The sequence below is a fragment of the Armigeres subalbatus genome, unplaced genomic scaffold (genome assembly GCF_024139115.2).
Source record: "Armigeres subalbatus isolate Guangzhou_Male unplaced genomic scaffold, GZ_Asu_2 Contig1826, whole genome shotgun sequence".
In the NCBI taxonomy this organism is placed as follows: domain Eukaryota; kingdom Metazoa; phylum Arthropoda; class Insecta; order Diptera; family Culicidae; genus Armigeres; species Armigeres subalbatus.
The window spans coordinates 224024-237909 of NW_026942646.1; the positions used below are offsets into that span (position 1 = coordinate 224024).

The 13886-nt window shown below is 36.0% G+C and overlaps 1 protein-coding gene across 2 annotated transcripts in view; it reads right to left on the reverse strand.

Moving 5' to 3' along the window:
- The window catches only part of LOC134203376 (mucin-2-like), a 208486-nt gene extending 195474 nt beyond the window's left edge, over positions 1-13012 (reverse strand). For both annotated transcript variants that reach the window (XM_062678246.1, XM_062678244.1), the window contains exon 1: positions 11548-13012. The gene's annotated coding sequence lies outside the window, so the exon portion shown is untranslated. The remainder of the gene's footprint in view (positions 1-11547) is intronic.
- Between the last annotated feature and the right edge of the window lie 874 nt (positions 13013-13886).

Below are 13886 nucleotides of genomic sequence, written 5' to 3' on the forward strand. Positions count from 1 at the left end.
ATCAAAGTAGCTTTTCTTCTGGAGGAATGTTTTTCTTATAAGTCACCTATAGATGACTATCTGGCGTTTATTTTTCGTTGCGACCAGGTTGCGACTAAAAATAAGCGGTGGAGCAGATTTTATTATGAGCGGTACACCATGCTCTTGAAAATGCGAGTGCATTTAATTTTGGATTCCGGGAGGCTTGTCTTTGAAAGTCGTTTTTTCCTTCATGAACAATTCCTTCAGCGGCATAAAAGAAAGGGTTTTCTATATCGCATGGGTGATGGAAAATTGAATCATTACCAATAGCGAAAAAAAAATCATAGGGACTGCCATATCATGTATCAACTTCGTCACTTCGGTTGAATATTCACGCTAGGAAGATTGTCCTGTGTTTTTGGTAGGACTAGGTTGATGTTATCTACCATATAGGTGATTGAAACCTACTGAAATCATCTATGGGGAACATTAGGTTTTTGACTCAATTGATGCGAGTAAACCAAGCGCCTGAAAACGGTCCCAATACGAGCAGAGGCAAGAGAAAGTGATTCTTTAGCATTCACGTAGTCGTATTGTACTTGAAAAAAAGAAACGATTATAAGGGAAGTTTTATCACACCCGCTATATTCTATAGACAGTGCACATTCCGGATACATATCACTTGTTCCGTTCGATGACACATCTGGATCATCTGCAGATCTTTCATATTAAAACAGCGCAAAATTGCTTGATTCACGGAAAATACAGTTCTACCGTTATAATATTCGAGTTCTGCAAAAAAAGGAAAAGAATGAGGCTAGCTGTGGCCAATACTTTTGTTCAATACATTTCCAACCATTTGTTTGTTTTTTTTTAGACAAGTTAAATATTTAATCACAAGCTACTAACCATGTCCACCCAAGAACAGTTTAATCCGAAAGGCAAGGGCTAACGCATTCGATTCTAAACTCAATAATTCCTTCGTCGCAGTCTATAAAATGCACTAAAACTAGAATTCTTCGACTACTTTTAGAACCGAACTTCGGACACACGCACGCACTGTTTCATATTTCGGACACGTTGCACTTAAATTTCGGACTGCAGTTTTCAACAGAATGTTAAATGCAAATGTTCATTTTTCTCGTTAATTTATTCTGTTTGCCTTTCAAATAAACAATTGCTTCAAAACGACATGGCTAACTGTGCCCCAAATATTACAAAATTACTTCCAAACATGTAGCCTTTCGGACGAGAAAATTGAAACATTTCTGTGAAATATTTCAAAAAATCTTCCATGCAAATTTAGGTGTCCGAAGTTTGTGTGCGTCCGAAATATGAATTTGCACGGTATCCCTTTTGTCATGTGGGTTCTCTTTTCGTTTATGAAGAAAATTTCGAGCTCTTCCCACAAATAATCGAACCACCGGCCACCGAGTATCAAGAGAGGACAAACATAAGTAACATAAGTCGACTAAGTTCGAGTTAAGGTTGAAATACGTATCCATGAAGAATAAGACGTGGTGGAATTAAATGGAATAGTACTAAACTCGTCTTCTGACAGGTTGAACATATTTTTTGCTTTGTTCTTAATAATTCGGCTGGGATGAACAATTCTGAAACTAAAATGTTTCATAGAAGGTAAGAAATGACAAAAACCAGACAAAACGAGGCAGACAAAACGGAGCAGAAGGGACTATGTCAAAAGGCTTATATTTGACTTTATCCCCTTTTTTGTTTTAAATTTTAAAATAGTCAGAGGCGTAGAAAAATATGTTTTTTAGGAAAAATTAGACAAAAAAATAGACAGGAAATATCAATTGAAAAAAGCCCGCTGTTTGTATACACCGAAGTGATCCAGGAACATGTAAAATTCTAAATGGACTGATGTTAAATTACTTCCCAGATATATGGAAAAATGCCAAAGATGTTCCAATTTTGAAGCCGGACGAAAAAAAAGCTTTCTTCAATAATAAAACTGTTTGAATAGATTATTTTAAATATAATGATGGTTCATATCAATGACAATTCTATTTTTGCTGATGAGCAATTCTGTTTTCACCATAGGCATTAGGGTGCCAATGGAATGTATGGGAAAAAATTTGTCATCGAATTTCAAAAAACGCTCACAAGTTTCATTACCCCAAAATATGACCCCATGCCAAATTTGAGCTAAATCGGACATGATTTAGGAGTGCCTGAAATTCAATTGAAATTCAATTGAAATCCAATTTTTCTCTTGAAACATTTTTGAGTTTGTTGGGGATTTGAGACGATGATGAAAAAAAAATTTCATCGAATTTCAACACCGGACGATCCCCTATGCAAAATTTGAGCTAAATGGAACATGATTTCTTCTTCTTCTTATTGGAATTACATCCCCACACTGGGACAGAGCCGTCTCGCAGCTAAGGGTATGCGTTAAAACACTTTTTCCTAACGAAACGAAACGAAACAAAATTTAGAATGTCTATGTTGATTGGAAACGAAACGAAACGAAATATAGATTTACTTTCGAGACTTCGAAACGATACGAAATCAAGGTCCATTTAATTCGAAATTTTACGAAACGAAACGAAATTTTCATTTTTTTTCCGCGGAATTTTTATTAAATTGGTTTTACATTATGTACGGAATTTTGATTTCACTTTTCATAGTCAAATAACTGTTTTTGCGACCAATAATAGAGTCTGTGATAAATCGCCGCATTCACGTTTATATACTAGGGTAACGGCTGTATTTTGGACCGGGCTCATATTTTGGACCACCTAGCTGAAAATTGCTTTTATATCACACAAAACTAAATAAAACATGCAACATTTAAATATTATTGCAAAAAGAATCTATCCATAAAGTATCTCCTACATTTGTTTCTTATAAAATATAGCCATTATTAAGAATATTTTCATGTATTTACCCATTATGGCTGGATTAGACAAAATCCAAGACGACATGGTAAAATTGAATTCAACTTTCAAAAGCTGTAAGTTTATTTGTACATAGATTTAAAACATGTGAATGATGTTGTTGACTTATTAGAACCTAATTGAAGCAGTTTCAGACCTGGAGCAAAACATTGTAAGTTTAAAAACAGTATTCTCAGGCATGTCCAAAATAGGTACATATTTCATTGATCCGAACATATTTTCGACATATCTTCTTTTTAGTTTCTAGATCTATTAAACTTTTGCTTTTTTGCTACCAGAGGTGAGCCAGCCATGATGACAATAATAATAATAACTTTTGTTTTTACCAACCATTTATTTCTCTAGTATCAAACAATTAATAAATTACTGTTTATACAGCATTTATAATTTACCGTTCATTGATGTAAGCACTAGAAAAATGTCTATTAAACCAACATGTAACTGTTTTCATTATTTTCATATGAAAACAGTTAAGAAAGCTCCATGACAAGAACCAAACTTTGCTAGAGCTCTCCGTCCGTGTTGCTTGCCAATGCAACAGAGTTCCGTGTTCTACGGTTATGTTTCGATTGGAAAAAGAATGTGCAAGGAGCAAGTAAGAACCGGGCAATCCACAACTATCAATGACGCATATGGAACAGATCAGATCTGGTAAACTACATAAAAATATGGCAGGGTAGGATAGACCAGGTGCGTACATCACGGCCATGGGCCGCACGTTTGTTTTGCTTTGATGAAGCTGTTCCGAGTGGTACTGCAATTGATATTAGTTTTAATACCCTTGACTAGTAGATATATTGTTCCAAGCTTTTGAGTGCTTATAAAAATGTATTGTTTAGCAAGGACTTTAAGGATGAAACGCCGAAAATGATGGAGGTCGCTAGTTTAATCTAATAGTAACATAACTTTGCAAGCAATATACGATTATTCGAGTGGTCCAAAATATGTGCAATGGGTGGTCCAAAATAAAAACAGGTGGTCCAAAATTGAATCTAACATATCTTCAGAATTTCCGATAGTTTGGTTCTTTCGGTGGGATTTATAAACATTTTTACCTACAAATCCTACCTAGCATTCACCACTTTTTAGTTGCATAGGGAATTGATCAAGCATTTTCAGAAAATCTAGCTTTTATTCGAAAAATTGTTTAGCCATCTCCTAAAGTGGTCCAAAATACCTCCCTTACCCTATTGGCGATAAGGCAATACCCCAGTTTTTTCGAAAGGAAAACATCGGTGAGCGTGTGCTCACGAAGCTGATCAATCAGTTCAGTTTTATATTAGTAAGTATATAAAAATATAGAAATTGTGTGATTTTCTTTTCAAATTTCATTAAAAACCTTAATTCACTTAAGAATTATGTGTCAGTGTGGTTTTATGGTATTGAGCTAACTTGAAATTAGACAATAAATGCTTAGATTTTATATTTTTATCCAGTGGGATACTCCGCCGTGAGTATCCGCAGATAGAGAATTGATAATACATTTGCTAACTAGAATTATCCTGTAAACCTTTCTAAAATGCACAAAGATATGTGTTTCAGTTTGTATTTCACAAATGTGGCCGCCGAATTTTTACGGCAGCAGCTTACCAGATATGAAATAATTTAATCATAACTGAACTATTGTCTGTTTGTCCTTGTATATGTGTTGTGCATATGAGATATGCAAAAATGTTGACAAATTTTCATCATCAATCGATTTCAATTAAGTGCAAGAAAAAGCTGTTATTGTCAGTATGAGCTGAAAACAATCATGAATAAAGAACTTTCAGATCTTCCAACCCGTTCTGGATTTTTTTTGCAAATTTAATGCAAAGATCTAGAAATGCCCAAAGATCTAGAAATAAAATCCACATCGCCACAGCGTTGCCTCAAAGTTATACTGATCTGATTCATATCTGATTAGATTCACGCAAATAGGATAGAATTGTTGAAGATATTTTTCGTTTTCGGTAAGATATTTCTAACAAAATACTAGAGACGTTTTATAAAAGAAAAATATATACTTACATATTTGCGACTCAGAATGGGGTTATGTAACGGGTGGCCACTAAATAGCGGGAATGGAAATAATGGCTCTGGTAGAAAACTACAAAGAAGTACAGTTCCATCTGATATATGTTGTATAAAGAGCTGGCCTTAGTCTTTAAACATGTGTTTAAACGTTATTAATTAATGAATGATAGCATATGGTCCGTGGTCCGCCGGTAGGCATACCCGAGTAGCACACTTGTTGTAGACTTGTTTCTGTTACACATTTAAGACCAAATTAAGTCGCAAATGAGTTGCTGAAATCAAATCAACCCGAATTGTGCTGCTAGGGTAGGTTTCACATAACCGTTGGACGGCTGCCATTTCCGGACAGTGCTTCTGATCCTATGGATGAGTTGCTTCGTGTCTTTGGCCTTCCATTTACCTTTGTATACAATGGAGCTTAGTAGACCAAAACTCCTAACAGTTTTCGAAAAAAAAATCACGTTTCAATTTGTCTACACGGTCTTCACGATTTTTGTTCGTTTGAAAATTGTACAATGCGCGCTGCAGTACTTCCTGTTGACGTCATGTTTTAAGCAACTAAACATGTTAGAGTAAATGTGTGTGGGCAACAATTTTCTGAATATTTTAAGGATTCAGTCACATTAAGAAATATTTCTTTGAAAGCATTAACGTCCTCATAGAAACTCATTGAAGTATTGAAATTCCCGTTTTTAGTGGCCACCCGTTAGTAAGCGTCTCAAGTAGCCTTGTGAGCAAAGGCGTATGATTGCTAATCCGAGTTCGATTCTCGGTCTGGTCTAGGATGTTTTCGGGTTGGAGACATCCTCGACACCCTGAACATAGTGTATCCATTGTTTTTGCCACATAAGATACTAATTCATGCAATAACGGGCATAGAAAAGTTTATTACTGAGGAAGTGCTAATGTAATATTAAGTGGAAAATCAGGCCAAGTTCGAATTGGAATGTAAAACGATTGAAGAAGAGGAAGAAGTAAGCGTTTAAAAAAAATTGTATAACACAAGGTCTTGAAAATAGTTCTATGTTTTAGTTCAGCGACGCAGCCAAAATTTTTTATAATATAAAGTTAACTGCGAGGTTTCTAAGTCAAGTTACCGTTTTTGCATTCGTATATCATGAGGCTAACACGATGATACTTTTATGCCCAGGGAAGTCGAGACAATTTCCAATCCCAAAAATTGCGTAGACCGACACCGGGAATCGAACCCAGCCACCCTTACAATGGTCTTGCTTTGTAGCCGTGCGTCTTACCGCACGGCTAAAAAGGGTCCCGAACATGATTTAGGGGTGCTCAAAATTAATCAAAACTTTTTTTTTCATTATATGTTTTCCCATAACCAGTATTTATTTGAACTTTTGAAGTGAAAGCAGTCACACTGTTTATTATTATATTTTTCATAAAATGGAGAATATTCTGTTTGTTAGGGAAGATTTGTCATTGTTTCCCAAGTCAACTAGCTTGCCGTTGTATGGTGAAGTTTTTTGTAAGTTCATATTTCATTTGCGAGCTGAAAATCAAACTGCTAAACAAAGTGAGCAAATAACAACAGAAGCGTTGATAGCTGTATGGAAAGGAAAACAAATTAATCAAGTGATTGGTAATAGGGCAATTGTATTCAAAATTTTTCGTTACCATAAAAATTGGAAAGATCTACAGGAAATTAGGCTGCTAATGTCGACAGCTGAACTTGAGAAGAGGCAATACATCTGCAAGAAGTGTAAATCGAAGAACAAGTTGGAAAAGCAAGCAATGCGCTACTTGCAAGAACAGCGACACGTGGACCCACAGATACTATTTCATGCAGTGACTTTGAGGAGGCAGATAAGAATCCTGGAGGCACGAATGAACCGTACCTTACAGAAAATATCTCGACCAGTACCTTTGAAGAAGAACAACTCAAACAAACCAAATTCGACGCGGAAAATGTATCAGATCCAACCAAAACTTGAGAGAAAAGCCAACAAAGAGGCTTTAATGTTTTAACAGCAAGCGTTTTTGAATCTTCGTCACAAACTGAAACACAAAGCGAGTCCGTCCCTATAGCAAGTTTTGCTGATTTTATAATTTTAATTGAATTATAATTATTTTATAAATACGAAGCATTCATGCAAACAGTTTTTCTATTTTCTTTGTGCTTTTTTATATGTGTTTGTGTTTTTAGGTCCTTCTAAAACCACAGTTGAAAAATGTAGTCACGGTCGAGGTTGCTGCTGCTTTCGACCGTTGCAAAGTTAGTGACAAAATGCAGTTTTTTTTATTTCGTCTATCGCTAAATCCTTGGGACATGACGTTTCGACATTATTGTTGAACAAAGAGTCTGTCAGAAAATCAAGGAAAGAAATTCGTGTACAAAAACAAATCGAACTGAAAGCCACATTCAAGCCACGAGCAAACCAAACAGGTCACTAGGATTCAAAGCTGCTTCCTAACAATTCACCAGCTAAGGCGCTGGAGAAATCTGAACGTTTGGCCATAATTGTCTCTGGTGAAAGCATTCGAAAATTATAAGCTGTTCCGCCAATCCGAAATTCAACAGGGATAGAACAAGCAGCCACAGCGGTATATAATGCGATTGTCTATTGGGATCTTGAAGAAAAGTATGTTTTGTGTTAATTTCTTTTTTTAAAACTAGGGTAAAACGTCCTATCGTTGTGGTATGCCCTAATGTTGCGGTAGTGTTAAAATAGTCCATTCTGGATATAATACCATTGAAAACAATTGTGGGTACGCTAAAACTCTTCGGATTAACAACTAGAACAGCTTTTGTTTGACAAAATTCCGTTCAAAATGATGAAAAATCAACATTTTTCGTTAAAAATTTGAATCCTTTGAGCCTATTATTGCGGTAGTGCTAAGGTCCTATTGTTGCGGTATCGCTCTCCATAAGAATTACATGCAATACCGCAACAATAGGACTGACCTTCAACAAATATCGCAACGATAGGCAACTGCGTCCTATTGTTGCGGTAGTTTGATTTTATTGTGATAAAAACAAAACAACATAAGTTCAGCACAATTGACGTAATATTTACAAAACTATAGTTAACGAGCATCCTATTCAACTACTACAATGTGGAAATCGACCAACAGGTAATTTTTGAATAATTTTTGTAATGAATTTTGTTTTGACACGGTGCTTAACCCCTCCATAATAGGTCGTTTTACCCTATATATTTTTCTCTTCAAGGATTATGTTCAAATCATTCGACACAATTGCATCAAACACCGGACGAAAAAGAGGAGACAAAATGTTTAAGAGACAGAAAGTTTGTCTTCCCTGTAGGCATCACATTCATGAACTTTTGGTCGGCAAGGCATTCAAAGTTCTACAATTCGAAAATTCACAATCTCCAAATGTTGAAATTTTCAAGCGATTTCAGACGGAATGGCACCGCCTAGAAAAGAGTTCGTATCACTCAGGTGTGAACGATACATTCGTTAAATCATCAATAATAGAAAACGAGAGAAGTTCCTTATCAGAGTTTTTTGGACGACAACTCAAAGAGCAACATCACCGCGAAGATTATTGGGAATATTTTTGGGTGCACTTGGTGCTTTCCATAATGCAAGGTGGATGGCAAAAATTATTTACTCTTTAAAAATGTTCATTTATAGGCACACGTATAATATGCCTAACAACACTAGAGATCGATTAGCACGATTCAATGTCTTCATTGTGAAAATTTATTTGAAAAACTGGTTTCTTAGCTCATGTGCTGCAATGTGGGCAACTAATGACCTCAATTTATTGAAATTATTGGAATACTATAAGGCTTAAGATTAGGAAGTTGCAAAATCAGTACACAAAGGCTTTAACCCATTTACAGTATTTGGACAACACCCTCATCGGACTGTGCCTTTTGATGAGAATTTTGACCCAGCGGACAAACAAAATGTGCACCAGGTAAATATTTTTAACTTTAATATTTTCAGACTATGAGTTTCTAATTATCTTATTATTAACAGAGGCACAGGAGATTGATTCTGCAAAATCTATAGTTGAGGCGTATGAAATTTCAACGATCAAATTGCACTATTTCGTGCAAGGTAATAACCATATTAAAAACTTGTTCAAAAGTTTAGAAATACCGGAGTCTATACTTGACGTCGATGTTACGCATTGGAAATTTCAGAGGAGTATCAAATTGTTAAGAAGCGAGTTTGAAGCCTGGAAGTAGTGAATGACAATGCAGAAGGTATAGCATTGATAAAAGATTATAATTCCAAACTCTCAGTAGATGAGGATCAAAAACAGTGTATTCTACAGTTAGCTGAGGAACATCGATAAATGTACAAAAGTCCGAAAAAATCTGAGCTCATCTGAACCATGTAATTTATTGAATAAAACAGTATGTCAATTCAACAACTCCTTGTTTACATTACTCACGTAATTTCTCAAATTACTTTTCAAATTCCTTTACATATTTATGTTACAAATCAGGAATACAAAAAAACAATTTTTTTGGAGATAACATCAGATCTCGACGTTTCATGCATTTTTAAGTCATTTGACATCAAAAACAAAAATTGGATTTTCGACTTTATCTTTGGTCCCACCTTGGAAAAAATGTCATGGGTATAAATTCCAAAACTTTGATGAATTTTAGGCACCCTAAATCATCTCCGATTGAGCTCAAATTTTGCATGAGGTCATATTTTGGGGTGACTTGTGAGCAATATCTTTTTTTTTAATTCGAAAATTTAATTAATAATTTTAATTTAATAAAATTAAAATAAACTATCAGAATTCGAAATCTGATAGATTGCCTGTAAGAGCTGGTGTTCCACAAGGCAGCATGCTGGGGCCCATATTGTAAAACATTTTTACTTCTGACTTACCTGATTTACCACCAGGGTGTCAAAAATCTTGGTTTGCAGATGACCCGGGCCTTTCCGCCAAAGGGTGAAGCTTTCGTGTCATTTGTAGTAGATTATAAAAAAGTTTGAATATTTTTTCCACTTGCAAAAATGGAATATTTCCCCAAATGCTTCCAAAACTCAGCTTTTGTTTTTCCCACATTAGCCGAGAGCTTCTTATTTAAAACCTTCTAGCAGACAGATTGAGGCTATAGTCATATATGAATATGGTTTCAATTAATTGGTCTAGTGAGGATACATATTCAGGGCTTCTACTAGATCAAAAATCAACTTTTAAAAATCACATTCAAGGTATTCAGGCCAAATGTCATGCAAATATATTAAGAGTCTATATACTCTTGTAAACAAAAAATCAAAACTTTGTCTTAAAAACAAATTTAGGATTTTCAAAAAAAAATCAGGCCAGCCATGTTGAAAGTTGTGCCAATTTGTTGTTGCAATACCAGAAAGAAGGCACTTCAGAGAATTTAAAAAAAAAATCTATTTTAGACGAAAATCGTTATTAATAAATTTTATATAAAATTGAAGCTTCAGCTCTAAAAAATGATAAATATGTTTGTGACGGGAAGAAAACGTTACCAAACTCGAAAGTAAACAAAACTTAGTTTCGACAAAATCGATAAATAACTGTATAGATATTAAATAAATATTATTCTCAGGTTACTAAAAGTATTAGATGACATGAAGCAAGTTTCTTTTAAAATCCCCGTTCAGAGCTTTACTCGAACGTGAACATTTTGGACAAATCACTCAAATGACATGCAGATGATATTACTTACTACTAATCAATCAACTGCTTTTGCTACGTGGTGGTACTAATGGAACGCTTTGCATATTCAAAAACAAAATTACCAAATTCGTTCTTAGCACGCAACTTAGGCACCAAACCGTGCGTTGCCATCAAGAAACACTTAGAAACACGAATTTCGGTTAAAATCAATGATCTGCACAACACAATCATGGTTGTATGATACCTACACGTGTGAAACTTTTCCGATTGAAGAATTCCGCGTTGATAAAATAACGCGCTGCAATGAAGATGGGCCAATTTGTAGAATAAAGTATAATGCGTCTCCATTGCAGAAGAATGATTGCATCGCTATGAGTATTTTTACGATTATGTATCTATGTAATGAATGTACTAGTCCAGTAATATATTTTCATCATTGAGTGGAATTTCATCAAGAATTCAAATTTGAGGAACCTAACTCAAATTTCACATGTTTAAAACATCATTTAAATTGATAAAAATATATTCACAACACTAACTTCTCCCCAGCAATGAAAATGTTTAATCGAATATTTAGATTTTGCTCCATGATAATGAATTCATACAAAAAATCTATGTAAATTCCATCAAAAAGTACGAACTATTGATCAACTAACTCATTTGTTTTTATAAGGGTTCAGCTGTTACTGAGACAGGCAAAACTCATTCGTCCCAATGTACCCCGCAGAAACGTGACTCGTTCTTACAAGTGCAATTTACATGCATCATTGGTTTTTGCAGAACTCTTTGTGCAGCTCCATCCATCAGTTACTGAATCTTTGTTTGTTCACGTCAATCACTTTGTTCAAACATAAATGATCCATTCAGCAACTTCGAACCGTTCGACAAAGAAGCTTAGGTACATTATAAATGATGTTACTACAGAACAACTCCCTCTCATAATCCATATATAGGACCTGAACCAAAAATAAACAACACCGCTTGAACGTTTTCAACTGAACGCTTCGTGAGGAATTCAGTCTTCCGTGTACTCACCTCATAACAGCATAAAGTTTCGCCAAATTTTATCCTCCAGTAACTTCTCGTGAAACGGTAATAAAGTCTGGGTTTGCCGAAATTAACACAAACACCCTCTTCCAAACACTTCAGAAGCTCGATGATGCAAAACTCCACAAAAAACGCAGTCAGTAGCACCTTAACGTGTATGTTTTATGTGAATGTATAGCTTTTGCTAGTGCCACTATAACAGAGTGCCTTCACTTTTGGGCTTTCTGTTTTGTCAAATTCTGCTTCGACGACGATGGATTTCAATTTTCTTCTATTGCATCAAAAGCGAAAATCCATTTAATGAGTTACACACTGAGGTCTGAATAAGTTGCACAGCACATACGTCTAAACAACAAACTGCGAGTGGACGTCGATACTAGTCTGTTGGAATGATTAATCGCACAAATATTTTCAATTTCGGTCACAAACTGTTTTGCATTTCAACTCCCAAATTGGTTCGTCGATTTGTGTTTTTCAGTTTACCCACTACGAAGCAGCAACAATCAAGATCCGCTAGTTATTAACGTTTCGTAGACCTCTCGGCTGTAATCGTTATTTGTTTGCCCTTCAATGCGATCTCCGATTTTGAATCGCACTGTTTTTCAGGTTCGTCGTCTTTTTAGATCATGAAAAAACTCAGAATGCGATCACAGGTCAATCACATAGCAGGCATCGACGACACATCACGCAAACACTAGGTCAGCAAGTTTCACTTCCTCATCAAAGTTGGCTGTGGACATATGGAGCGATAATAGACACCCAAATCCTCAAGGTTCCTTACATCGAACAGATTGTTTAGTTTAACAATTTCCCCCGTTTACAGATGTTACGACTCATGAACAATTGCACAATATTTTTGGACGTCCAAAAACCACAATCTTTAAAGCATTCCGTCAAAACACTATACGCGAACACTGGCGCACACACATTGTTTAGGGTCAACCTTTTCAGCTTCTCTGTCGCGCACGCAAACATACAGGTGGCTTCAACATCGCATAGCTCCAGTTAAGCCAAATCTACCTGGTTAATATCTGTTTATATTCTTCGCAATTCACTCGTCTCGCTCGCTTGGACTAAGACGCTTGCACAAGTTGTCAACACGCGGACCCCGGCTATGAGTGTGGGTACGAGAGTTCAGACAGACACAGGCACTAAACCGAGACTACGGAGACCGTTCAGCCTTGTGCCCTCGACAGCCAGAGCTGCTAAATGTTTTCCACCGTGCTGTCGCCACGGCAACGGGAATCCCGCGGAACAATAACACACAAAACTCGGACGACTTCGCGCTGCACCAAAGAGACACAACCGTTCGCGTAGACAGTTCAAACGGGTTTGCCGTTTGCGGGACTTTGAAAGTGTTTAGACCGCCACCACACCGCGCTCCGTTGAGTAGTGCCGCTGAGCCAGTGTGTATGGCAAAGGAGGAGATCCCCACTTCGACCGATCCGAATGAATCGCTCTTGCTCTCTGCCTTTGATAAAGCTCGTCGTTGATGCATGCTAAGGCGGCGTGGAGCTGCATCGCGTCCATTGAATGAACGTGAACATTACGACGTTCGGAGAGCGAGAGAATTGCGACTGAAGTACATACGAAACCACCCGTAGGAATGGGCGCTTTTGAGCATACAATGTAAAATTAAGGAATTATGTAGTTAGGATTTTTCAACATATATTCCTCGTTGATAGAAAAGACAATATAATTCATAAATTGATTAGGAAGATTAAAATTTAAAAAGAGTTTTGAATTTTCAAATGTGATTTATATTGATATACTAGCAGACACTTCGAACTTCGTTTCCTAACTTCGAACCTCTGCATACACATTTTCACGCCGATGGGTTCAGTATAGTTTCCGAGTTATAAGGTTCAGACAGACAGAAATTCTTTTTATGTATATAGATTTTATAGATTTACAAACAATAAATTCTGTTAAACTATTAGATTCTATAGTTAATTGGAAAATACCAAGTGTTGCAAATAATAAACTTAAACCATACTAGCTTTGAAAATTAAATCAAATTCAACTGAATATCGTATGCTTATATGCTCATTGCTGCGTTTTTACAGGTCTTCAATATTGCAATACTTGACAATTATACTAAATAATCAAAGTAATTTCAACCAATTCAAATGATTCGACGACCATCAATCAAGTTACAAGCGAAAAGAGCGAAGAGAATAATACCAACAAGGGAGAATGATGTTTCGCGTGCGTTCTCACTGCTTTCCTCGATATTCACGCATGAACTATGCTGCACTGAGTAAACTGACCAAAACGATGCAATTGCAAACTGCATCATTAAAAGAAAATTATTAATCTTTAATTGT